At 42.5% G+C, this 27,809-nt stretch overlaps 2 long non-coding RNA genes across 7 annotated transcripts in view; one reads left to right on the top strand and one right to left on the bottom strand.

The window, feature by feature from the left end:
* LOC138423165 (uncharacterized) overlaps positions 1-1,379 on the bottom strand; it is a 178,649-nt gene extending 177,270 nt beyond the window's left edge. The window contains exon 1 of the long non-coding RNA XR_011250157.1: positions 1,114-1,379. This is a non-coding gene — a long non-coding RNA (uncharacterized lncRNA). The remainder of the gene's footprint in view (positions 1-1,113) is intronic.
* A 3,585-nt stretch (positions 1,380-4,964) lies between these two features.
* LOC138423163 (uncharacterized) overlaps positions 4,965-27,809 on the top strand; it is a 76,187-nt gene continuing 53,342 nt past the window's right edge. For 3 of the 6 annotated variants that reach the window (XR_011250153.1, XR_011250154.1, XR_011250152.1), the window contains exons 1-3: positions 4,976-5,264; positions 5,554-5,690; positions 27,498-27,684. This is a non-coding gene — a long non-coding RNA (uncharacterized lncRNA). Of the gene's footprint in view, positions 5,265-5,553; positions 5,691-7,193; positions 7,252-7,476; positions 8,130-27,497; positions 27,685-27,809 lie in introns of those variants that run through there. The other 3 variants (XR_011250155.1, XR_011250150.1, XR_011250151.1) reach the window with 3 other exon arrangements.

Below are 27,809 nucleotides of genomic sequence, written 5' to 3'. Positions count from 1 at the left end.
CCTCCCACCCCCCACAACAGCCCAAATACCCCGAAAGTAAACTTAATTAAGCTCAAAACAGAACACAGGTAAGAGAGCAGTTGGAAAAGCAAGACGCTGACAGAGTCAGCAGCAAGGAGAGAGATGTTCACACAGGCCAGAATAAACTCGAAGGAGGGAACGCTTTGTAGCAGTGGCAGCTGCTCGGGAGACCCAAGCTCCAGTTCAGACAGGAAAAGGGAGCAGTGCCTTTGGGCCAGCCACTCTCTCACCAACAGCCTTGATTCCCTCGCGGAAAATCGGGAAAAAATGCAGAGTGGTCTCTAATGGACATTTTCAACCTTCACATCCTATGATCAGTGCTCCTGGTTCTGGGTTTGAGAACACTGGAAGGATCCCTATACTACGGGCAAGGGGTGGGGAGTCAGAGGGCGGACAGGGTTGAGGTGGCTAGTCCCTCTGCTGGGTGAAGCCCAACAAGCCTTCAGTTTGCTCTGAAAGTTGGGATTCCTTGGTGGCTGTGGGGGTGTTTTGTTTTGTCTTCGTCTTTACGCTGTTAAAAATTGCATGCAAATAATCAAAAAGTAAATAGGACTAAAAGGCTTATAACTGAAACAAAGTCTTTCTTCCTCTTATCCTCCTCATCCTTTTCCTCAGGAGCAATGTCTTTGAATTCGTTTCTTCTCCAATTTGCCTCCGTATTTCCAAATAATATATAATATAATCCTGTTACTTGACCCAGCTGGGCTTCCCAGGTGGCGCTAGTAGTAAAGAATCCACCTGCCAACGCAGGTGACTCTGGTTCGATCCCTGGGTCAGAAAGATCCCCTGGAGAAGGAACTGGCAACCCACTCCTGTATCCTTGCCTGGAAAATCCCATGGACAGAGGAGCCTAGCGGGCTACAGTCCATGGGGTCACAAAGAGTCGGACTCGACTGGCATTACTGCTACTATTGGCTTTTTCTGTGGCAGATTAGATACTAACTCAATCACGCCATCTCTTCCCTTCATTATTCTCCAAAAATAATCGGTCTTACTTTTTGAATCATATCTACATTTGTCACAAGCAAAGAAAGACCATTAGCAATTCCTGGGAAATTAAAGTAGAATCCGGGTAATAAAACATAGGCTAACCTTTTTCTTTCCCTTTGTGATTCGTTTCACTTGTTCATAGAGGGCCACACACAGAGGCCTCGCATCCAGCCCTTCAAACCAGAGTTCCCGAGTCCACGGGCTGCAACTGACACAGCCAACGACTGCCGACGACCAGGCACAGCACTTAGATCAAGATAGCGGCGGCAGGTCGCTTGCAGAGACGCTGCGCCTGTGCTGTGATCTAAAGCCTGAGCAGGACGCCTGCCCCAGACTCAGGCGAGTTCCGCCCCATTCCTGGTGCCTGCAGAGAACCCAGCTGAGCAGCCCCGCCCCTGGCCTATGGGGACAGCATGCCCTCTAGAGCCCAAACACAGGCCTCTCCATTCTCTTCCTGTTTTGTGCATGCTGGCTCAGTGTCTGCGACTCTTTGCAACCCCAAGGACAGTAGCCCCCCAGGCTCCTCTGTCCGTGGAATTTTCCAGGCAAGAATACAGGAGCCAGTTGCCATTTCCTTGTCCAGGGGATCTTTTCCCACCCAGGGATGGAACCCTTATGTCTTCTGCACTGGTAGGCCGATTCTTTACCTGCTGAGCCACCTCCGTTCTCTTAGGAAGAAACAAAGCTTTGCTTCTGAATCAAACCTGGTCTCATTCCATTGGTTCTAATGACACCAGGCAGGAGGACCCTTGTTGGGGCCAGACTCGAAAGTGTTGGTAACATAGTCACTGTTTTTATTATAACTATATAAATATTACTTAGGTAACATACTGTGTCAAGTAATATACTGTGATTACACTTAGTTTCTTGTACAACCTTCTTCATTCTTTCTGGAGTTATTTCTCCTCTGATCTCCGGTAGCCTATTGGTCATCTTCTGACCTGGGGAGTTCATCTTTCAGTGTCCTATCTTTTTACCTTTTCGGGAGGGATTGGAGGCAGGAGGAGAAGGGGACAACAGAGGATGAGATGGCTGGATGGCATCACTGACTTGATGCACGTGAATCTGAGTGAACTCCGGGAGTTGGTGATATACAGGGAGGCCTGGCGTGCTGCGATTCATGGGGTCGGACACAACTGAGGGACTGGACTGAACTGAACTGACTGTTCATCCCATTCTCAAGGCAAGAGTACTGAAGTGGTTTGCCATTCCCTTCTCCAGTGGACCACATTCTGTCAGAACTCTCCACCATGACCCGTCCGTCTTGGGTGTCCCTACACAGCATGGCTCATAGTTTCATTGAGTTAGACAAGGCTGTGGTCCATGTGATCAGATTGGTTAGTTTCCTGTGACTGTGGTTTTCAGCCTGTCTGCCCTCTGATGGAGAAGGATAAGAGGCTTATGGAAGCTTCCTGATGGGAGAGACTGACTGACAGGGAAACTGGGTCTTGTTCCGATGGGCGGGGCTGTGTTCAGTAAATCTTTAATCCAATTTTCTGTTGATGGGTGGGGCTGTGTTCCCTCCCTGTTATTTACCTGGGACCAAACTATGGTGGAGATAATGAAGATAATGGCAACCTTCTTCAACAGGTCCCATGCAGGCACTGCTACACTCAGCGCCCCCAACCCTGCAGCAGGCCACCACTGACCCACACCTCCACTGGAGACTCCTGGACTCTTATGGGCAAGTCTGGGTCAGTCTCTTGTGGGGTCACTGCTCCTTTCTCCTGGGTCCTGGTGCACACAAGGTTCTGTTTGTGCCCTCCAAGAGTCTGTTTCCCAGTCCTGTGTAAGTTCTGGCAGCTCTGTGTGGGGTTAATAGTGACCTCCTCCAAGAGGGCTTATGCCATACCCACATCTGCTGCACCCAGAGCCCCTGCCCCTGTGGCGGTCCACTGCTGACCCGTACCTCCACAGGAGACACTCAAACACAGTTCTGACTTAGTCTCTGTGGGGTCTCTGGGTCCTGGTGCACACAAGGTTTGTTTGAGCCCTCTGAGTGCGAGAGTTTGAGTAAACTCCAGGATTTGACAATGGACAGGGAGGCCTGGTGTGCAGCAGTCCATGGGGTCGCAAAGAGTTGGACACAACTGAGTGACTGAACTGAACTGAACTGAAACCTTCTATTTATTCCAGAATTAATAATTGTCCTTTTTTTTATTTTGCTTACTTTACTTTGACCATCTGACTAAGCATACCCCAGGACCTCTATAAAACGTCCCTTCTGAATTCTGAAGACAGTTTTCCACAATGGAGAATTTGTCAGATTGTTCTGTTCCACATTTTGGTATTAGATCCTGCTTCCTGGATCCCATCCATTCTTCTTTTTGTTTTCCCTCCTTTTAGTGGACCATATCATCCATCCAGTAACATCCACTACCCTTGTGTCAATGCCTCTTTGGTCACTGTGGTTGTCTAAGACACATTCTCTAGTAGATTCCTCAAGAAGAACTCACAGAACCATTGCTTCCTCATTTCTGGCCTGGTCACAACAGCAGGTCTGAACTCTGTATTTTGTTTGGCTGGATATAAACTCCTTAGCTTACATTTTCCTTCCTTCAGTATCCTAATTGTTAGATCATTGTTTTTCTGGCATAACACATTGCTCTCAAACGACCTGATGAAAATTTATTTCCTTTCCCTAACACATGAATTGTCTTTTAGCCTGGATACCTTGAAGTTTTTTCCTTTCCTTCAAGTCCTATATGCCTACTAGATTATGTATCAAGGTTGACCTTTTAGAAGTCAGTTTCCCAAATTTTTGCTTTTAATCTGAGGCTTGAAATCATCGTTGATTTCAGGAAAGTTTTCTTGAATTATAAACTTTAGCATTTGTTGTACTCTACTTATTTGGCTTTCTTCTTTGAGGATACCTACCACCTGTATGGACTTCCCTGGTGGCTCAGATGGTAAAGCGTCTGTCTATAATGTGGGAGACCCGGGTTCAATCCCTGGGTCGGGAAGATCCTCTGGAGAAGGAAATGGCAATCCAGTCCAGTACTATTGCCTGGAAAATCCCATGGACAGAGGAGCCTGGTAGGCTACAGTCCATGGGGTCTCTAAGAGTCAGACACAACTGTGTGACTTCACTTACTTACCACCTGTATATTGGATCTTCTTTGCTAATCCTATCAGTGTCAAATTCTAGTTCTTTATTCTGATTGATATTTAATTTTTTTCCCTTTCCCCTCTTCTAGTTCTCTAAGCAATATCCATGATGGTTATTTTCTTTTGTTTTCCTCCTAGTTTCTCTAGCTCTGAAATTTTTTCTTTTATCTTTACTTCTTTTGTGAATCCTGTTGTTTCACATTTAAATGTCACTTTCTCCAATGTCTCCTGAGTTTTCCTAATTCTGATTCCTATTGTTCTCTCATAATTCCTACCCATTTCTTTTAGCTTTTTTTGAAATATTAGTTTACAATTGTCATCTGCTTTGTGGGAATATTTTTCTAGAATCTTTCATTGAGTAGGGGCGTTATTCTACTTCTTATTTCCCTGCTTTTAATAACTGTATTGATTCACTCCTAATCTTTTTCTGCTGCTCATTTCTTCGGAGGTTTTACTCTACTTTTAGGAAGGAGGGTTGAGTGGATAGCTTTTCTAATTTCATAGCACTAGGATTCCCTCTCATGTTATTTTTTGAAGAGATAAATATCAATATACAGCCTTGAGCTTTCTGAGACATACTTTCTGTGTTTCCCCTCTCCCGTTCTCATCAGAACTTCTCATTCCTTTTTCATCATTATTTCTACTCATAGTTTGGATTCTACTCCCAGCAGTTTCTCCTCACTGCAGAACTTTGCCTGGAATAAGAAGGGAGCTTTGGGTTTTTCATTTCTAGAGGTGGCAGCACCCACATTCCTCCAAGTTCTCTTTCATTAACCGTAGTCTCCGGCTCTAGTCACAGATTTAACTCTGAGGCTGGTATGGGAATTTTAAACGCTGTGGTCTTTGACCACGTCTCACTGTAACCAGGACGTGTATGCTGGTTCTACACTGCTTATACCACGTTCCAGTCGCAGGGTTTCCTTGAGCGTGTGTCACTCAAGAGGCAAAGTTTGAAAGGACTGGGGGAAAGTGACAACAGCGACATTTGTGAAACTCCTTGAATCCCTCTCCACGTGAGAGCTGCCAGAACAACTATTAACCTTGAGTTTTTGTTTTTCCAGTGTTATTTTAAATAATGGCAACGCACTGGATTCATGGTTTGGGTTTTGCTCTCCTTGCTGTTCTGCCCGAGACCCGAGTGTGAGGTGAGTCTGTGATCTCTGGCTTACATAATCCACGTTTTCATCATTTGTAAATAGGATAAAGAATAATGCCACAGAGTTATCAAAATCAGATGAGATGATGTGGAAGTTTAAACTTATGAAATTGCCTATGATTTAACCTGACGTGTAAAAAAATGATAAACTGTAAAATCATATGCTATTGTTAGCTATTTCAAACTTGATTTATGAAATATGTGGGAACCTATAATTTTATGTTTAACCACATTGTGCCAAATATGCTTTTTTTTTTTTTTCCTGCCTCTTCCAACAGAATATTGCTTCCAAAACAGCCACGATTTTTGGATTTCCCTGGTGGTCCAGTGGTTAAGAATCTGCCTGCCCATGTAGGGGACACAGGTTTGATCCCTGGTTGGGAACGATTCCACATGCTTCAGAGCAACTAAGCTGGTGAGTCACAGCTACTAAAGCCTGCCTGACCTAGAGCCTGTTTGCCCTCAACAAAAGCGTCTGCAGTGAGAAGCCCCTGCACAACAGAGAGCCTGGCTCCCTGCAACCAGAAAAAGCCCTCAGGTAGCAAGGAAGATCAAGCACAGCCAAAAATAAAAATAAATTTTAAAAAAATATATTTTTAAAGAGTGAAGATTTTTATCTGGCTTCTTCTGTGCCATATTCTCACTGTCGACGGGGTCTGGTGCCTGGCACACCGGGTAGGCACTCCAGAATTCCTTGATGAATGAGTGAGTGACTTGAGCTATCATTGCCTTAAAGCATATTGTGAAAGATAAAACGAATGAGCAAAACATAAATTCTGATTAGGCGGTTGTTGAACTGGGCCTGTGTAACATGCTCTGCCAAACTTTTCCTTCCTCATCTCCGTTTGCTTTGCATCCCTGCCAGAAAAATAACATTGGCCCCTGCTGTGGTGCCGGGATGAGGCAACCCCTCCGCAGGGCAGCGGCCAGGAAGGACTCCTGAGAAAGGCGGCTGCGTTGGGCACCCAGCCTCCAGCCTCCGGTCCAAAATGCAGAAAGCCTGAAACAATGCGCAGAGTAGCTGGGCTGAGATCTGAGAACAAGGGACAGCTCTGTCCCTCTCTTGCTGGCGTTTATGGAAGGAAGCCTGGCTGTCTGTTTTTAAGTAAACAGACTTGCTTTAATGGAGCAATCTGTCAAAATAAGCTGAGCTGCTTGGGCGTGGGGGGTTGGGGGGAGCGGGTGCCGCACCACTTCCGTCTCCCGTGGGAGCTGTTTATTTGAGGATGACAAATGGGAGCGAGGCAGAAGCCTGCGGTAATGACACTCAAGGCAAGAAAAATAATAGCGTGTGGCGTAGGATGGGCTCATCTTCACTCGATGTATAGATGGCTTTTGTGTGTTTAGAGAGCCAGCCCCTTCTATTTGCATCTCAAACACCCCCGCCCAGGAGCAGTAAAGCACAGGAGCTTCACCGGCAGCTTCTGGTCTGTGAGTTTTGCAGGAACAGGGGAGGTAAGGAAGAACAGATGAATGAGCCAAAGTTTAGTCTCTACAGGTTTTCTCCCTCTTCTACTAATGGAGGTGTGACAAAAGCACTAATTTGCTTCATCACCACGCCGTGCTTAATAAATGAGTAACAAGTTTGCATCGTGAGATGCATGGGGTGGGACACGGTGCAGAGAAGCGTGGAGGGCAGAAATTACCAAATACTCGCATGAAGACTCACATTTTGGACTTTACTCAGAATATTCGCTGCTTGTGAAACGACACAATGAAAGGGCCAGGTGTAGTTTAACCCTTTTAGTTTGTGCCAGGACCTTGAATTCTTTGCAAAGAAGAAAAGGATTTAATGTAAACTGCAAACGCTTTAATCAAGTGGCTTTCTTCACATACCGTGAAAGCATTTTGAAACATTCAAGTAGAAAAAAAAAAAAAAGTCCTTATTTTCTGAAAATATAACCTCTTAAACACCCAGAACGCTGCCAGACCAAGTCCCATCAAGTAACAAGGCACAATAAGAAGCTTAAAAAAAGGTAAGGATTAAGTTACATTTGTATGAATAAGCTCATTTCTGTTGTTCTGGTCTCAATCTTTAAATGATCCTATCTCGTGCACATCTCCTCGTTAAATTATACATTACTATTCTCAGTGTGGGTCCCAGTGAGACCCAACATGTCCCCAGGGCTCACCAACCTTTGGAAAGAACCACATCAATAGCAATCACTCAGAGTTCGCTTGCCCGTTGTCCCCACCTGCAGGGACGGCCCCTCACCGAAACCAGGTGCTCCTGAGATGCCCTGCCTCTCTCCTAGAGATGGGAAGTCTGCACCCGCTCCCTCCACATGAGCACAGATCCTGCCCCACTACTGACACCTTCTGAGAGGATGCCATTCTTGTCCCAGGACTATCCCCAAGCTCCCAAATCTGCAAAACACACCAGCTGCTAAAAGATGCACGTTCCACCACCGCCCCCACCCCCACCCTCCCACCCAGCACTCTCAGGTCTGAGCCATGCTGGTTCTACAACAAAAATGCCAGAGGTCCACTCATGCCAGCTCCCTGTCCCGCTTTGTCTCTTGGGCCTTGAAGCAGCCTGACCTTACACCTCAAGTAACTAGAGAAAGAAGAGCAAACAAAAGCTAAAGTAAGGAGAAGGAAAGAAATCATAAAGATAAGAGCGGTAGTAAATGAAAGAGACCAAAAATGTGCATTTATAGCAAAAAATCAACAGAACTAAAAACTAGTTCTTCGAAAAGATAAACAATATTGATAACCCTTTAGCCAGACTCATCAAGAAAAAAAAGAAGAGGACTCAAATCAAGAACTCAAGAATTTTAGCAAAGTACCAGTGTTAATCCTTGTTAATTCTTAGCCTGTCTTGAATAAAATGCCTTTTTGGGAGGAAAAAAAACTGCCTGACTTGTGCCCCTCATTTCACAAAATCTCTCATGAAAACATCGTCACTGCTTCTCCCTTCTGCTTCTCCCTCCACCTGGGATATAGACCACAGCCTGGGAATGGAATAAATGCCCCTCCTCCATCACCCAAAGGAGCACAGGTGTCCTCCTCCCAAGGAACATTAATGTCCCTATGCAAATTCACTCCTCCAGAGCCTTCCCTCCATTTGACACACATGCCAAGATACACATGAATATTAAGAGGAGAGTGTCAAATTCTGCCTCACTGTCTCTCACACCCAGGCACCAGGTCCTGCAAATGAATTTTTCACTCTAAAGCTTCACCCTGACCTTCCTTTCCTTCTCATTTGCCATCATCTTCATTCCAGCTTCTTATTTCCCTGGCTGAACTCGGAAGTTCACTAATTGGAATCACTCCTCTGTTAATTCATCCTAAAAGCTGCTTCGGAAACAAAACTCCTTAGATGCTATCTTGAGCACATCAACTGCTTTCGGCAGTTTCTGAAGTTTGATTGGCCGTATGAATCAGGCCGGTTACAGAAAGAGTGCAGCCTTGGGATCAATCACCACGGTTCCAATCTTAGTTCTATGCTTGAATAACTTTTGTAACTTTAATTGCTTTAAGCCTAAATTTCATCATCTATAAAATGTGATATTAATATAGGCTTCATAGGACTACTGTGGGCTTCCCTGGTGGCTCAGATGGTAAAGGATCTGCCTACAATTCAGGAGATCCAGGCTCGATCCCTGGATTGGGAAGATCCCCTGGAGAAGGGAATGGCTACCCACTCGTTATCCTTGCCTGGAGAAGTCCATGGACAGAGGAGCCTGGTGGGCTACACACGGACACAACTGAGCAACTAAGATGTTCACTTTTAGGGCTATTGTAAGAAAAAATTAAATAACGTAAAGTGTTTTTTTTTTTTTATGTGAATATACAAACTTGAAGAATAATGTTATGAAAATGCAAGCACTTCTTCTTGGAAATAAAGTCCTCCATAAACTGGCCACCACTCACTTTTTTACCCTTTGCTCTAATTACTCCCATTTCCAGCCCTTCTTGCTGGACTTTTGCAACTGTTTCTTGCCCTACAAATGTGTCTTTCACTTCTAGATAACACTATTTGCTGTAATAGATAAAACAAAATGTCAGTGGCTTAATACAAGAGAACTTTATTCCTTGCTCAGTTAAAATCCAAAACATGTATTCCTACCTGGCAGGTGGTTCTCCTCCAGGTGATAGTTTTGGGATTTGAGATCCTTCCATCTTATGGCCCTACAACCCTTTACACGTGGTTTCCAGGGTGACTCCAGAGGAAGAGAGAACAGGAAGACTCGTGAGTGGAGGTTATTACAGGTCAGGCATGGAGGAGCACATAGCAGAACTAAGTCACATAACAGCATCTGATATAATCCAGTAGCATGTCCGGAAGGAAGAGGACACGGGGTTGGTGAACAGCTGGCTACTCTGTGCCACCCCCGCAGACATATATATATTTCCCAGACTGTATTCCCAGATACAGCCTTCAAAAACCAGCTCAAGCCTCATTTTTAATTTATGACATCCTTTTGGAGCAATCTGACGATTTTATTCTCTGAACTCAAACTCCTAGCATACATTGATTATACCAGCCTTTGACCCATTTGCCTCTTTTGTTAAATCACACAAACTTACATCAAATCTTTTTTTTCTTAAACTCAAAGATATAAATCTGGTCCCATCCTCCTTGATGAAACATTTCTTGCATCAACATCCATAATTTCACGCTTCCCCCTGTCCCCTGTGAGCTCCAGTGCAGGCTCAGTGCTTTTTCTACTGAGGAACTGTGAGAGTCCCCCAGGTAATGATTCTTCTCGGAAAGTGGCTGGGAGGCTGCAGTCAGGCCTCAAACTTCAACTTCAAACCCAGGAAGCACTGGCTGGGGAAGAAGCTGACCTCAACCCAAAAGCTTCCAAAGTTTCTAAAGCCTCTTCAGCTGCCAAGTTATATGATGTTAACATTAAGACATAAAACATGAAAGATTAGAATTTATACTTGCTTCTCATCAAAAAGACATGGTAAGAAGTACCTTGTGTTGGGTACTTCTTCCCGACGGGCTTCCCAGGTAGCGCTAGTGGTAAAGAACCAGGCTGCCAAGGCAGGAGACATAGTGAGATGCGGGTTCGATCCCTGGGTGGGGAAGATCCCCTGGAGGAGGAAATGGGAACCCACTCCAGTAGTCTTGCCTGGAGGATCCCATGGACAGAGGAGCCTGGTGGGCTAGAGTCCATGGGGTCTCAAAGAGTTGAACACTGGAGCGACTTAGCAAGCACACACCTCGTACTGGCTATAGAGATTAGCAGTAATAATAGGAGTTAAATTGTTATGTGATGTTCGGAAGAATTAGAAGAGATAAAAATGTCTCTGATCACATTTGAGTGTTCACTAGTCAGACACGGTCATGTATGCCATGTTCTCCCTAGAGATGGCAATATGTGTTCTTGTCACTCCTGTCTGTTGGTGATGTTGCTTTGGGGAACAAATAAGACTCTATAAGATGAAAATGAGGGTAAAATTTGGAGATGGAAGAAAATAAAGGAGCTCGATTCCACAGTAGTTGCTTACAGAAATTTAAAATATGAAAAGAATACGTAGCAGAACTCCCAAAACCCGCTTGTAATTGTAGGGTAGCTCCCCATTCCCTCTCCTCTCCTCTTGTCCCCAGACACCCATACCTCACAGGACTATTGGGACATCCGAGGTTCTGAAATGTCTTGAGAAACCCAAAAGGTAGAGTGACTTCCCTGCTCTCCAGCCACTTCAGCCACACTGAGTGAAGCCTGCCGCACTCTGGGCAGGAGAGCTGGCTCAGCCCGTCCTTCTGAACAGACTGCAAACCTCACTTCTCGTTCCGCTGTTGACGGCATGGAACGGTGTAAACTAAAGGCTCCTTCACATTTATTCATGCAGCTCCACTCCTGCCCTGTTGAGGTACAAGTGCCCAGAGACAATTAACTGATGATTCATCCTCCAGGACGCCTGCTAAGGCAGGCTGCCTGGCTGTGAGTGAAAACACACTTGAGCAGTAGCTGATCTTTTCCTTTGGTTGAGGACCAAGTCAGACCAGGCATGGCTTTGAAGTTATTTCTGTCTCGGTGGATTAGAGGTATCAAAAGAAGCAGCTCCACAAACCTTTACCAAATATTTACAATTCTGCACTAAACAACCTCCACCGTACCTTAACCTTTACTGTCTTGTGAAATGCTTGCCAACCTCCCTGCCAAACACATACACTTGCCAGCGTAGGAGAGAGGGCAGCAGCTCAAAGAAAATGAAGTGCAAACGGGAAAGGATCCACTGTCTTTGTCGTAGAGGAGAACGAGGCCTTTTGGTGGTGACCTACCTGCAGAGGGGGGACTCCGTCTCCCCATTACCATCACCCCCCAACCACCATGATAGTTCATTACATCACTGGGGTGTTGAAGAGACAAGTTCTATACTCAGCTCAGTGAAGTTGTGGGACTGCCCTGAAGGCATAGTTTCTGAAAGTGCCAAGGGGGGCCATCGTCAGTGCAGGAGAGACGCAAAACAAAAGGTTAAGCCACAATGGAGGCCGGTGATGGGGCTGTCGGGGTTTTCGTCATGTAGAGGACTGCCACACTTTACTTGGTTTACAGTAAACCTCCTTCCTCAGATGTTTCTCAATGAAACTGCTCATTGTAGAATTCTCCAGTTGCCTCTAAAATGCTTCAAGGACTAGTGAAATAGATGACTGATGTATTTTCTATTTTTCAGACTCCTTACTGTGAGCACAAAAATCTTATAATAAAAAGAGAAGGATAAATAATAATAATAAAGGATAAATGAAAGAAGCCAGCAGGTGGGATACCATGTCGCTGGGGCAGAGAAGAGGAGCAGACCAGCCCTGGCTGCAGTCAAGCCCACGATGAGATACATTATGGAGACTCATTGTAGGACCTGCCTTGGTGAGGTTCCCCCAAAGGGATTCAGTCAGCAACAGAAGCTTCTGGCAGAGAAGTTACCAAAGGCAGAGCTTTAGAGAAATAGATGGCAGCCACTGAAATAACAGTCACCAAGGTTTGTTCATGAATCCCCCTGACACAGTACCCAAGGACCCCCAGAACTGACTGTGGGACTCTGTGTACGCGCTAAGTCGCTTCAGTTGTCTGACTCTTTGCGACCCTAAGGACTGTAGTCTGCCAGTCTCCTCTGTCCATAGGATTCTCCAGGCAAGAATACTGGAGTGGATTGCCATGCCCTCCTCCAGGGGATCTTCCCAACCCAGGGATTGAAGCCCTGTCTCTAACATCTCCTGCATTGGCAGGTGGGTTCTTTACCACTAGCGCCACCTGGTAAGCCCTGCTGTGAGACTGTAAGGGAACCTAAGCAGAAGCCTACAACAGCGATGGAGACCAGGACCAAAAGTATGTGCTATCCTGTTAACCACCAGTTGTTACCTCCACTACACACAGAGGAACTCAGAGATATAGTGCCTTGGGCCATGTTTAGGCATTTCATTCATTCACTCAACAAATGTTTATATTTCAAGGCACCGGATTCAAGTGCTTTCTAAAACAGAAATAATTAGACTTCAGTTTGGCCATCTAAAAGCTTTCACTAATCAATGCTATAAGCACACAAATCTACATAATACAGATTAGAAATGGGTCATTATATAGTCACAAATAAAGTCTGCACTGGCCAGGTGGTAGAGAGAGATGATTTCTGTGCTGGAAGAATTTGGAAAGATTTTTGCATAGGAGCTAAGGGTTGAGGTGAAATTAGGGTGTGCAAAGGCAATGTGGAACATATTCTCAAAGACAAATAATCTGAGTGATGGTATTGAGAAGGGAAAGGATGCACATGCTTAAAAATAAAAGCAGGTGGTCCCATTGTCTGGGCAGTAGCGTACAGGAAAGGAAATAGAGGAAATTGTGGTCAGAAAAGTGGGACTGTCAGGAAATGGAGGGCTGAGAGCCCCAGGTCAAGGCGTCAGATTTTCTGTATAAAGTGATGAGAACTCACCAAAGATCCCTTAGCAGGAGAGATTTGATGATTACTTCAGGGAAATTAATCTTTATTTTAGTAGCCAAGAAAAGTATTGAATACAGGGCCAGATTAATCATGATACTTTACATTAATTCCTGTTACAATAATATTCAGTAGTATATACAAGCAAGAAGATGGTTCATCAGCTTTCAGTCCTAAACTTTTTTTTTTGTACTGCCCAGAACACCGTTTCAGGCTACCAGCTTGCTGTAGGCTCAGGGAGTAAAACCTCTTAAATAATAGCTTGTGTCAATCATAATTAGGAATATCCATTGGCTGGAAGGAGGGGTAGGGCCGGCACAGTGAATAATCATTATGTAGAAAATGGTTCTCAGCCAGCCTTACCAACAAGAGGCATATCCTCCAGGAAGGCCTTCTGGCTGCCCCACAGTCTCTCCTCGCCTCTGAGAGTGGGAGCTTCTTTCACAGCCCATGGTCCCAATGCAAGTATTCTTAATTTCCTCAAGTAATTTATAAAGTCGTTAATGCACACCCTCATTCCTGAAAATTCGTGAAAACATCTTTTTCTATAGGAGTATTTTCCTTATTATGTAAAAATAATAGTAAGAGCCCATAGATATTGAGAGTCTATTATGAGGCATTAAATATGTGATAAGCTCAACATATTCATTTTGCACATTTTAGAATATGAAATGGGAATAATGGTCATAACTCCATGATATCTAACCAGGACCTGTTCAGTTCAGTTCAGTTCAGTTGCCAAGTCGTGTCTGACTCTTTGCGACCCCATGAACCACAGCACTCCAGGCCTCCCTGTCCATCACCATCTCCCGGAGTTTACCCAAACTCATGTCCATCGAGTTGGTGATGCCATCCAGCCATCTCATCCTCTGTCGTCCCCTTCTCCTCCTGCCCCCAATCCCTCCCAGCATCAGGGTCTTTTCCAATGAGTCAACTCTTCGCATGAGGTGGCCAAAGTACTGGAGTTTCAGCTTTAATATCATTCCTTCCAAAGAACACCCAGGAGTTGATTTCCTTTAGAATGGATTGGTTGGATCTCCTTGCAGTCCAAGGACTCTCAAGAGTCTTCACCACCACAGTTCAAAAGCATCAATTCTTCGGCGCTCAGCCTTCTTCACAGTCAACTCTCACATCCATACATGACTACTGGAAAAACCACAGCCTTGACTAGACGGACCTTTGTTGGCAAAGTAATGTCTCTGCTTTTGAATATGCTATCTAGGTTGGTCATAACTTTCCTTCCAAGGAGTAAGTGTCTTTTACTTACAGCCATGAAATCATGGCTGCAATCACCATCTGCAGTGATTTTGGAGACCAAAAAAATAAAGTCTGACACTGTTTCCACTGTTTCCCCATCTATTTCCCATGAAGTGATGGGACCAGAAGCCATGATCTTCGTTTTCTGAATGTTGAGCTTTAAGCCAACTTTTTCACTCTCCTCTTTCACTTTCATCAAGAGGCTTTTTAGTTCCTCTTCACTTTCTGCCATAAAGGTGGTGTCGTCTGCGTATCTGAGCCTGTTAGTTGTAATCAAAAGTAATAATCTCTATTTATAGAAAATGCTTCCATGACTCCTGCTGCAGTTTATGAATATTTGCTTTTAATTTCAGAATTGCTTTATAGTTTCAAAATTTTGAAGAGACTTTAAAAATTCAACATAATTTGTTTTCTCTTTTCAGAAATGTAGAAAGTACATCTCTTTTCTACACAAATGTAGGGAAAAAAAATGTAGGAAATGTAAAGAAAACTGTTTAAACCTTAATCCCACCATTCAAAGATGATGATGATGATTAATATGATGTTGTATATATTCTTATAGTTATGAAATTAAGCTATGATATAGTTTTTAATAGAGAAATAACATTTGATTGTATAGACGATAATTCATTTAACCTATATGCTTTTATCGACGAAGAGTTGGACGCTTACTGAGCAACTTCACTTTCACTTTTCACTTTCATGCATAGGAGAAGGAAATGGAAACCCACTCCAGGGTTCTTGACTGGAGAATCCCAGGGACAGCGGAGCCTGGTGGGCTGCTGTCTATGGGGTCGCACAGAGTCGGACACGACTGAAGCGATTTAACAGCAGCAGCAGGAGCACCATATGCTTTTATCGATTTAAAGTGTTTCCAATTTTTTCCTTTTAAAAGTAGAATGTTTATGGGCATGCTGTCTAAATATTTGCTTACATTTCTAATCATTTCTGACACATTTATAAAAGTCTAATTTCTAAGTCAAAGGATAGGCATATTTTAAAGGGCTTTGATGAGTACTGACAAATAATCCAGAAAATTTAGACCAGTTTAACTGCCCTCTCGCAATGAATGAAAGTGGCCATTTTCTTGGACACTAGATAGTAATATTAACTTTATTATTTGAGTAATTATTTGTAATGCATATTATTCATTCATTTTTTTCCTTTTGAGTTATATTCTTTGCCCATTTTAAAACTCATATGTTTGGGTTTTTTTATGGGGAATGGGCTCATTTTATGTTTAACAAATATTTATATATTTTACAAATATATTTTAATATGTTCTACTTTATAATTTTTATAGTATTTTTTATATACAGTCATTTAAATTTTCACATGGTCATATCTATCCACCTTTCTCTTTCATGATTTCTGGACTTGTCAGATTTCGAAAATCTAGCACACTCAAAATTACATAATATTCAAATTTTTATATTATTCTTATGAATTTACGTTTGACTTTTCAACTTTTTAAAATCTATTTGGAATTTATTTTGGCATGTGATGGTAAAGCAGTCATTTGTCCTTGTGTGTTTTGCAAGCAGTCTTGATGTCCCACATTGTTTGGTAAAAAGTTCATTCTCTTTTCTCTGTTTCCCCTATTTAACTATGCACCCATTTTTTAAATAGATAAACAAACCAGCTTGAGGACTTTCTATTTTTTCTATTGTATTTTAGCATTGTAACACCTCGTAATGTCAGATATGGTATGGTGAGGGCCTCATGACTGGCTTGTTTTATTCCAATAGAATTTGTGCTAGTTCTGCCTATTTATCCTTTAACATTTTTCAAGATATTAGGAAATCTTAAACCATTTTAGAAGGCATATGGGCTTCCCTCATAGCTCATTTGTTAAAGAATCCACCTGCAATGCAGGAGACCCCAGTTTGATTCCTTGGTCGGGAAGATCCTCTAGAGAAAGGATAGGCTACCCACTCCAGTATTCTTGGGCTTCCCTTGTGGCTCAGCTGGTAAGAATCTGCCTGCAATATGGGAGACCTGGGTTTGATCCCTGGGTTGAGAAGATCCCCTGGAGAAGGGAAAGGCTACCCACTCCAGTATTCTGGCCTAGAGAATTCCATGGACCGTATGGTCCATGGGGTCGCAAAGAGTCGGACATGACTGAACGACTTTCACTTCACTTTAGAAGGCATGTAGAATATTTATATCTATATAAGGCATATATCCTTACTATGTACACCCATGTCTAAACTTGTTTAACATTGACAGTGTTCAACAATATGTTGGTGAAGTTCGTGCAACTGCTATGTGTAGCTGTAGTCTTTCATTTTCATTGTTTCCAAATACTCCATGGTATGAATGGGATGTATCGTTTAAATTATTTATCCATTATTTTTTGAGTGAAGCTTTATGTGGTTTCTTTTGCTATGAACATTCTTGTCCTGTTATACATATATATGTAGATATTTCTTGAGGATATACACTGCTCTGAGTTGTGGGATTTACACTCTTCAACTTAATATTGAGTGGCCTCATGCTGCTCTCCAGAGTGGTGATAGATTTACTTTGCTACTTGCAGTGTATAAGAGTTTCCATTCCCCACAGCCTCATAGATTTTAGTCTTTTCAAGTTTTTAAACTTTCACCAATGTGATCAATTTATTCTTCCAGATGAACTTTGTTGTTGTTCAGTCACTAAGTTATGTATGACTCTGCAATTCCGTGGAGTGCAGCATGCCAGGCTTCCCTGTCCTTCACTATCTTCTGCTGCTGCTAAGTCGCTTCAGCCATGTCTGACTCTGTGCGACCCCATAGATGGCAGCCCACCAGGCCCTGCCGTTCCTGAGATTCTCCAGGCAAGAACACTAGAGTGGGTTGCCACTTCCTTCTCCAATGCATGAAAGTGAAAAGTGAAAGTGAAGTCACTCAGTCGTGTCCGACTCTTTGCGACCCCATGGACTGCAGCCTACCAGGCTCCTCTGTCCATGGGATTTTCCAGGCAAGAGTACTGGAGTGGGTTGCCATGGCCTTCTCTGGAGTTTGCTTAAACTCATGTCCACCGAGTTCGTGATGCCATACAACCATCTCATCCTCTGTCTCCCGTTCTTCTCCTGCCCTCAGTCTTTCCTAGCACCAGGGGTCTTTTCCAGTGAGTCAGGTCTTTGCATCAGGTGGCCAAGTATTGGAGCTTCAGCTTCAGCATGAGTCCTTCCAATGAATACTCAGGGTTGATGTCCTTCAGGATTGACTAGTTTGATCTTCTTGCTGTCCAAGGAACTCTCAAGAGTGTTATCCAACAGCACAGTTCAAAAGCATCAATTATTTGGCACTCAGCCTTATGGTCCAACTCTCACATCCGTACTGGAAAAACCATAGCTTTGACCATAACGACCTTGGTTGACAAAGCAATGTCTCTGCTTTTTAATATGCTATCTAGATTTGTCATAGCTTTTCTTCCAAGGAGCAAGCGTCTTTTAATTTCATGGCTGCAGTCACTGTCCCCAGTGATTTTGGAGCCCAAGAAAATAAAGTCTTTGACTGTTTCCACTGTTTCCCCATCAATTTGTCATGAAGTGATGGGACCAGATGCCATGATCTTAGTTTTTTCGAATGTTGAGCTTTAAGCCAGCTTTTTCATTCTCCTCTTTCACCCTCTTCAAGAAGCTGTTTAGTTCTTCACTTTCTTATATTAGAGTAGTATCATCTACATATCTGAGGTTGTTGATATTTCTCCTGGCAATCTTGATTCCAGATTGTGGTTCATCCAGACTGGGCATTTCACATGATGTACTTTACATATAAGTTAAATAAGCAGGGTGACAATATATAGCATTGACATTCTCCTTTCCCAATTTGGAACCTGTCTATTATTACATGTCTAGTTCTAACTGCTACTTCTTGACCTGCATACAGGTTTCTCAAGAGACAGGTAAGGTGGTCTGTTATTCCCATCTCTAGGGGGGGTCATGTTTGGGAATGCATGTAAGAATTAAAGATTTTAAAATTAAAAAATAAATAAATAAATAAATAATTTTTAAAAAAAAGAATTTTCCACAGCTTGTTGTGATCCACATAGTCAAAGGCTTTAGTGTAGTCAATGAAGCAGAAGTAGATAATTTTCTGGAATTCCCTTGGTTTCTCTATGATCCAGGAGATGTTGGCAATTTGACCTCTGGTTCCTCTGCCTTTTCTAAATCCAGCTTGTACATCTGGAAGTTCTCAGTTCACATACCGTTGAAGTCTAGCTTGAAGGATTTTGAGCATTACCTTGCTGCTAAGTCATGTCAGTCGTGTCCGACCCTGTGCGACCCCATAGACGTTAGCCCACCAGGCTCCCCCATCCCTGGGATTCTCCAGGCAAGAACACTGGAGTGGGTTGCCATTTCCTTCTCCAATGCATGAAAGTGAAAAGTGAAAGTGAAGTCGCTCAGTCGTGCCGGACTCTTTGAGACCCCATGGACTGCAGTCTACCAGGCTCCTCCGTCCATGGAATTTTCCAGGCAAGAGTACTGGAGTGGAGTGCCATTCATTGCCTTCGGGGCAATTGTACAGTAGTTTGAACATTCTTTGGTGTTGCCTTTCTTTGGAATTGGAATGAAAACTGACCTTTTCCAGTTCTGTGGCCACTGTTGTTTTCTCTATTGCTGGCATAAAACTTGCTAGCATATTGAGTGCAGCATTTTAATAGAATTATCTTTTAGAATTGGAAATAGCTCTGTTGGAATTCCATCGCCTCCACTAGTTTGTTCGTAGTAATGCTTCCTAAGGCCCATTTGACTTCACACTCCAGAACGTCTGGCTCTAGGTGAATGACCACACCATCATGGTTATCTAGGTCATTAAGACCTTTTTTGTATAGTTCTTCTGGGTATTCTTGCCCTCTTCTTAATCTCTTCTGCTTCTGTTAGGTCCTTGCCATTTATATCCTTTATCGTGCCCATTTATATCCTTTATTGTGCACAAAATGTTCCCTAGATGTCTCCAATTTTTCTTGAAGAGATCTTTAGTCTTTACCATTCTGTTGTCTTCCGCCGTGTCTGACTCTTTGCGAACCCATGGATTGTAGCCCACCAGTCTCCTCTGTCCATGGAATTCTCCAGGCCAGAATATTAGATAGGGTTGCCATTCCCTTCTCTAGGGGATCTTCCTGACCCAGGGATTAAACCCCGGTCTCCTGCATTGCAGGCAGATTCTTCGTCATCTAAGCCACCAGGGAAGCCCCAGATGAACTTTAGAAGTGTGTTGTCAAGTCCTAACAGAATTTGTAACTTCATACATTTGGGGAAATTAGCATATGTACGCATATACACAGAACTCTTCTCATCTAGGAACATGATTTTCCTTTCCCATATTTTCTTTTACCTCTTTGTAGTTTTATGCCTTTTCATAGTCTTAAATATTGCTTAAGATAATTCATATGCATTGCATATTTTGTTGCTATTGTGAATGAACTCTTTCTTCCAAAAGGTATTTTTAAGCCCAAAGTTTACTTTATTCTTTTACTGACTTTGAATATAAGTAGATTAGTGCCCTCAAAAGATGGAAAATATGTTAAGAACAAATAACTGGGCATATCCATAGCATCATCTAAAATGTCAAATAAAAGGTCAGCATTGAAATTAAATTTCAGTACCATTATAAACACTGCTGGTCCCCTTCCTTTGATCTGCACCACTCTCCAGAAGCCTGATTTTTTAAAAGTCAGTTTTGATGACTCCTCCTTCTAATAGGCTAGTATCTTGAAGTGATCTAGAATTCACCACATGAAGAGTGGGCAGAAGGTAGGCAATTTCTTTGGGATTCACCTGCCTGGAGCACTTTGCACACCTTACCAGGTTTCATTAGTAGTTGTAAGGCCAGTGCTTAACCTTACCAAGGTTAAGCTTTAACTTTAACCATATGCTCAAAACTCAAGGACATAAAAGAAGGTAGGAGTAAGAATGGGGCTTCCTATCTCAAGGCTCCTCCCTCTCTGTCTGAGCATCCCTCTCTTCATCTATAGAAGTTATCAAGTACCTGCTATAGATCAAGGGTTGGGTCTGACGCTGTTAAAGTAGGGGAGATAATATGAAAAGAGTCTAAGATATAGTTCTGTCCTCAAAGAGCATACAGGCTAACTGGAAAGAGAACCACTGTGCATGAAGAATTCAGTTCAGTACCCTTAAAGAGGACTCTCATTTTTTCTATAGTACTCTAAAGCTGCATCCAATCATAGGGACAGATAGATAGATAAGCTAGAGATATACAAAATACTTGGGAGGTATTTTAGCTTCTACACCACCCTGTGAGTTGGAACAATGGGAAATATTCTTTTACTATCACAGCTGGAGAGATGGCCTAGTTTAACGCTGCTGTGTCTCAACAGTGACAGCCAGATGCAAACCATATCATTATTTTTCTGGGGTCTCTGAGTGTGTACACTTCCTGCCATTGCCACCCACTGGCCCTCAGTTATGGGTTGTCCTGAACTACAGCACTTTTCTCTCCACCTGGGGGAGATACTATGTTGAGTCCCCAGCTCTATTTAACCAATCTCTGGAGTGAAACAGTAAACTCACCTGCTTCTCAGAACTTTGAAAGGAGTAGGAAAAAAGTCCAGAACCCTGTGTACCTGGGATTAATTTGACCTGTTTTCAAAAAAAGAAAAGTTCCTCCCTCCAACCTCTTGCTTTAGAATGACTTGGAGTAACATCTAGGGGGAAAGAGATTAGTCTGTTCATTTGTCTTGCATTATGGTACACATCATTAAAGACCAAATACAAAAGATATATACACAGTCTTGAAGATTAGAAATAAATTGCAAGCTATTTTGATTCTTCAGAAGGAATTAATAGTATCACATTCCTTAATCTTTTGTAGAGGATTTACAAAGTGGTTTCATAAATATGATCTCCTTTAATTCCCACAACAACCCAGTTGGGTAGGCTGAGCAGGTAATTCTATTCTCATCAAACCCATAGACCTTCAAAGGCTAGACAGGACTTGAAGACCCAATCCTAAAAACAGGCTCAGAGCAGCTGAGCTGACACAACTGGTAGACGAAACTAGAAAACCTATCTCTAACAACCAGATCCATTGCCTTTCTACTAACCATGATGCCTCATCCATCTCAAGTAGGGAAAGATGAAAGTGGCCATTTAATCTGTAAAGGACCACAATGGAAGGAAGGAGAGAAAGGTGCTCAAGGGATTTGATAGTAGAATATTTTATGACCACATTACCTGAGATACCCACATTCAAGATTACGAGAGAGTGAGGTATTTGTGTTGTTCGATCACTAAATTGTGTCCAACTCTGCAACCCCATGGACTGTGGCCCACCAGGCTCCTCTGTCTTCCACTGTCTTCCAGAGTTTGCTCGAATTCAGGTCCATGATGTTATCTACAGAACCCGGTAAACCACCTGTGGCTCATGTTCCAAAGCTACAGTTGACGCAAAAGTGAAAAGCCCCGCATCCAGCCTCTCCAACTCCAAGGGAGCACTGCTTCCCAGGCAGTGGATCCCACCTGGCTTTCTCAGGGGATGCCTCGGTCTGGAATTTCAGAATCTCTGAGAAGGAGGGTCATCTCTAAGACTGACTAGGATGAACAGGGCCCAAAGTTAGCCCCAAATCTTGAAACCTCATTAGAACAAATTCCACCTTTAATGGAACCAAATTTTACATTTCCCCCAGAACCAATGCCATGGGGGAATAACAAAGCCAGAGCAAGAATAACTTTCCAGGCCTGCCTCCCTGAACTAAACTTTTGTGAGCTCATAGATGGATGGACAAAACCAGACAAGGTGACAACCATGCTAGGAAGGGGAACCACTTTTTTTCTGGGGACCCCTACATCTACTTTCATAGGAATCAGCTGACATAGGAGATGCAATAGTGAGACAGGTTGCCCAAGGCCTGTACGGCAACCTCTTTCCCCTCCTAAGGGAGGGTAGCCTGTGGCCTCCTAGCTAAGCTCTTTACTTGGCACATCACCAGGGATTTGGGACAGACAACTGGATCGCCATGCCCCCGTGACATCAACACTGTTCAGACACCAGAGCGAGTAAGACGGGAATTTGATCCAAAGATTGGTTTTGGAGAATCACACTCAGACTGGAAGGCTGAGCCCCTGAAAAAGATCTGTCTCGCCAGCTGGCCAAAATAAATACGTGCAAAAATAAAAGAAAAGGAGAGAAAAGCAGATTATGAATAGTTTTTCCAGACATGCAATTCTAAACCTTAGTCCAGATATGCACTTCAGAAAAAAAAATTGCCTTAGTCTTTTAAATTATTTCATCTCTGGGAACAAACGTATCTTACTTCAAATTTGCTTCGATTTAGAAAATTGACACAGGGTGAGCAGAAGTTTATTATTATGAACATTAAACCACATTAACATTAATGTGAAATGCACATCACTTGACTATTATTGATATGAAACATACATGACTACCTTCTATATCCAGGCAGTAAGGTCTGACTTTTTGCTGTGAATTTACTGACATCTATGTTCATGTTTTAAATTCCATTTTTTGTTTTGAGAGGTCAAATTTCCCCCCCAATATTAAGTTACTTATTTCTATAACTATGTATCAAATGCCTTCTCTATGCTTTGCTGTCTACTACTGAATTCAGGACTAATTTTTTTATGTTGAGGAGAGGAAGTAGAGTGAGAAAGCGGGGTTCCCCATGGGGAAATATAGCTTACAGGAGACTTGACTGTTTACAATGCTAATTTTCATGTAACTTAGAAAGTGCATATGGAATTTGGAGATGTTTTAATTCTCCCATTAAGAAGAGATGGGTATTATCATGTTCTGCTCATAATGACCATGGTCATACTGTATTTTGAAATAGTAGCACCCATTTGGTGTTTTCAATCCCACAGTTTCCAATAAAAACATCAGTGAAACAAAATTATTATGAATAATATATTAATTATTATGTGCTAGAAGTTTAACAGTGATGATATAACAAGTAGACTTTAAAAGTAAAGTCTTCAATGGTAAAGAAATAATTCATCCAAACACTATAATACGTAAAATGGAAAAAGATTTTTATAATTAACTGCTATATTCCCTTGTTCTAATATTCTCAGGCCTGGGAGGGCAGAATGTTTACAACCAGCATTGTAATCCATATCCTAAATACCTTTTTGATGACATTGTTCTTTGGTTAAATTATGTCACACAAAACCTCCCAGAGAAATGAAAAAGAGCACAGTAATGAACAAGACATATAAAGCTCAGAAACTCCTTCAATAGCCTTGCCAATCTGCTCATCCATTACTGAGCATGTTTTCAGAGCAGCCATTCTGACCTTACTAACGAGCATCTTTTGAGAATCACAACTGTTATAAAAGGAAAGAGACCTTGTTAACCAAGAAAGTTCATATTCCACAGAAGCCTCACACATTAAATACTACATAATCTATTCACAAGGGAGCAGGAAAATCAATATTCCAAGTCCAGTAATCTCAAATAAGCTACTGAATGTTTTTGTATTTGGATAATAATGACAAACTTTGAACCCTAAATTATGAGTAAACATTTTAATACAAGCACCTAAACACTTTCCCCTACTTTTGACTATTTAAGACTGTTTTTATGCCTTTGATGCCTGACTCATTTACATGAGTTATGCTATAAATGAAAGTCAAAGAGAAGATGCCTTTATTATTATGGCAGCTTACTGTTTAATACCAAATCTCTATATCCAAACAGCTAAAAAAAAAAAAGCTTGTTCTGAAAACTCTCAAATCAAAGACATTGGCTAATAGAGGATGAATAATAACAAAAACTTCAAAAACAAATTCACTCATGTTGTACTGATGCTGCATCTATAGGGTTCATGTGTTTAATTGTGTCTCAACAGGTGCTTACCCACATCAATGATGTGTCTTTTTGTGGTAAATGTCAGATTCATTACTTTTGTTTAACAGTATCTAGCATAACATGAAGTCCATTTAATAAGAACCTTTGATGATGGTTACAAACCCACAGCAGAGCTCCCAGTTACCACATCTAGTTTAAAAAAAAAAAAACAAACAACTTTAAACAAACTTACAATCACCAATAACAAAAATTCCAGCACTGACTTGTCACTATTTTTAAGTACTCTTTTTTTCAGTTAGAAGGAAATTCTTCTGAGTAATGCAGTGCTTCTCAAATTTGAACACAGGGACAAAACACCTATAGATTCTGATTCTGGGGTGAACCCCAAGATCCTGGGTTCCTGATACATTCCCAGGTGAGACCAATGTTGTTGGTCCAGGAACCGCAGTTTCTGTAGCCAGAGTAGAGGATTATTTCTAGGAAACCAGTAAAAAAAGCCTCAGCACCTTACTAGAGTGTTCCTTGAATTTTAATATCTTACTATAAAGATGCTTATCCCAAACACGACCTACCTTCTGAGCTAAATTACAGAATAACTGTCACTGTTGTGAAGACAGATCCTTCAAATGGAAAATATAAAACATAAACCCGTCTGGCTCTAACTGGCTCAGACAGTAAAGCATCTGCCTGCAATGCGGGAGACCTGGGTTCGATTCCTGAGTCGGGAAGATCCCCTGGAGAAGGAAATGGCAATCCACTCCAGCACTCTTGCCTGGAAAATCCCAGGGACGGAGGAGCCTGATAGGCTACAGTCCATGGGGTCACAAAGAGTCGGACGCAACTGAGCGACTTCACTTCACTTCTCCCACTGAAACATTCATTCATTAATCAAACATCTGTTGCACGTCAAGAAAGCACCCCCCGTGAAGCAAAACAAACTAAGAAAGGGCACAGACTTTGTATTTAAGGAGTTAACGGTACAGCAGGAAAGATGAAACATCTTCCCTCAAACACAAACTGTATACCCAGGGAGAAGGGAGCCGGTGTCCTTGAACAAGTGAAAAGCTTGGAGAGATGACTCACAATTGTGTGACTCAGGCCTTCCTAAGCGGGTGGGAGTCACCCTGTGAAGGATGGGCTGGGTGAACAGGCAGATGTGGAAAGTGAGGAATGGACCCACAGAGGTACAGAGAGACATTTTGGGGGTTTCGTTAACATTTTAATTTCTACAACCAAAATGCTTGAAAGCAAGTTTTATTAAAAGATTCCAAGATTAGACTGCAGCTTCTCAACCTCTGGAGTTCACAAAGTGGGGTTTCCAAACCAGCAGCATTAGCGCCCCCCAAAACTCCACAGAAATTCTCAGTCCCCTCCCAGGACCTCCTGAATCAGAAACTCCAGACCAGGCCCTAGAAATCTGTTGTAATAAGCCTTCCATAATTAAGCTGGAAACTCCCTGGACTAGATCTTCTTTGTTTCAGTGTGGATAGGAATCTCTCAGGAGCTTATTGAAATGCAGAGTTCTTGGGTGCTTCCTAGAGAATCTGCTTTAGTACAATTGAGAAATGGCCTGAAAGACACTTTTTTAATAAGCAGTCAAGCCTATTCTGACCCAGGTGGACTATACACCCCATTTTGAGAAGCTGTGAGTTAGAGTATGGTCTCAAAACAGGAGATGAAGGAAAGAAAAAAGTATGTGGAGAGAGTAAACAAAAACAGGAAAGGAAGAAAAAGGAAACAGCTCTGTGTCTATCAGTATGAAAGCAGCCAGTAAGGAAAGGGTTTGATTCTGAATGCTCTGGAAAGAAAATGAGATCCAGAAAGCTGATACCTACGTAACTCGCACATTTCATAAAGTGTGATGGACAGTTCCACCGGGATTTTTCAATAGCCATAAACAATGCCTCTTTTATAGCAGAGGTCTCCGAGTATGACTCCTCTTGACATTACAAGTGTAGAGAAATCGTTCAAGTTCTTTGCCTGACGCCCAAGAATTCGATAAGCCATTGCCATTTTTAAAAGACTGTCATTTATTGCTTGTGGATCACAGGAGAGCTGAATGGCAGAAATTACTCTGAAAGCCTTGTCCTGTTTAGAGACAAGAGTCATTTCCTCTCAGAGGGGCCTTCCGTTTTCCTGTAAAGTTCCAGGGATAAGTCTCAGAGAGACTTAATCTGCAGAAAATAAAAGTTAGGCTCCAAAGAAGCTATAACCCTAGAGCATAGTGAGAAAAATGACTAGGTTTTAAGGTTGAATTTTATCCTTTAGTCTTCCTTATTTTAAAACAAAATTGAGATGCTTACTTTGGGTCTAGGGTATTCCAAACAGAAGATAAAACATGGAGTTCCTCAAGAAACCATATTATTTCTGGGTGCCAAGAGACTGAGTTTCTAGGGCACAGATCTCCCCAAAACCTGCAGGCTGCTGACAGGCAACTCCTCTGAAGAGGGCAGGGCCTCAGTATCTGTCTTCTCTCACATGGCTTAAAGTCGGAGGGAAGAACAGACACCCTGGAGTCAGAGTGTTCAACCGCTTAATTGATGTGACTTTAAGCAAATTACCTCATCTCCCTCTGCTTCCGCTTTCCCATCTATAAAATGGGCGTGTTAATCATAATAATTTTATGGGGTGGTTGTCATAATTAAAGAGCTAACATGTAGAGCGTTTAGAAGCAGTCTTGACACTTGAGTAATCACTTATGTGCTTTTATTATTCCACATAGTTTATAAAGCATAGAATGGATCCAAGTAGATATGAAGATGGCACTTAAAACATCAAATAAAAATACACATATCATTGAAAGGACTTTGAGAAATGAATTACTCATCAAGTTAGTCAAACGTGCATTACATCAAAATTTAAAAAAAAAAAACAAGAGGAACTTCAGCCTTTTATATCTGACTTTATAGGTATTTTCATTTTAAGGTATTCCAGAAACAGTGTTTCTCAAATTCCTCTGGTTGTCTTATGGCTCCTCCCTTAAGTGTGGAGCCTCTGTGGGCCATCTAACCTTTCTGGACCCAAGTTTCCCCATCTGTAAAATGGGCTCACGGACACCCACTATGAAAGGAGCCTCGGTTGCTGCAGCCCTGTGCTACTGGAGGCTGCTGCTGTCTCCCAGTGCCCAGCAACAGAGGAGGCTAGATGCTAACCCTTGTGGGTCTATGGCACACCCCAGAGCAGCCACCCCAAAGGGAGAGATGTCTCCAAGTCTTATGTTTTACTGTAAAGATTCATGTGACTTTTTCAAGTTCTATTCCATGACTTTGCTGTATTTTTATGTCTAAATTGCTTTCCAGGGGGCTTCCCTGATCTGCCTTCCAGTCCAGGGGATGTAGGTTTGATCCCAGGTCAGGGAACTAAGATCCCACATGCCACAGGGCAACTAAGCCCACATGCCACAACTGCTGAGCCTGCTAGCCACAACTGGAGAAGTCCAAGCACTGCAACATGCCACAACTAAGACCCAGGGCAGCCAAGTAACAAGTAAGTCAATAAACATTTCTTTAAAATAATAGTAATAAATTACTTTCCAGTTAAATTGCTTAACTTTCTCCCTCCTCTCTCCCTCTGACACTCCTCCAGTAAAATTAATATGCATTGGCTACCCA

Source organism: Ovis canadensis, chromosome 18 (genome assembly GCF_042477335.2).
Source record: "Ovis canadensis isolate MfBH-ARS-UI-01 breed Bighorn chromosome 18, ARS-UI_OviCan_v2, whole genome shotgun sequence".
Lineage (NCBI taxonomy): Eukaryota > Metazoa > Chordata > Mammalia > Artiodactyla > Bovidae > Ovis > Ovis canadensis.
This window is presented reverse-complemented; position numbering and strand designations above follow the sequence as displayed.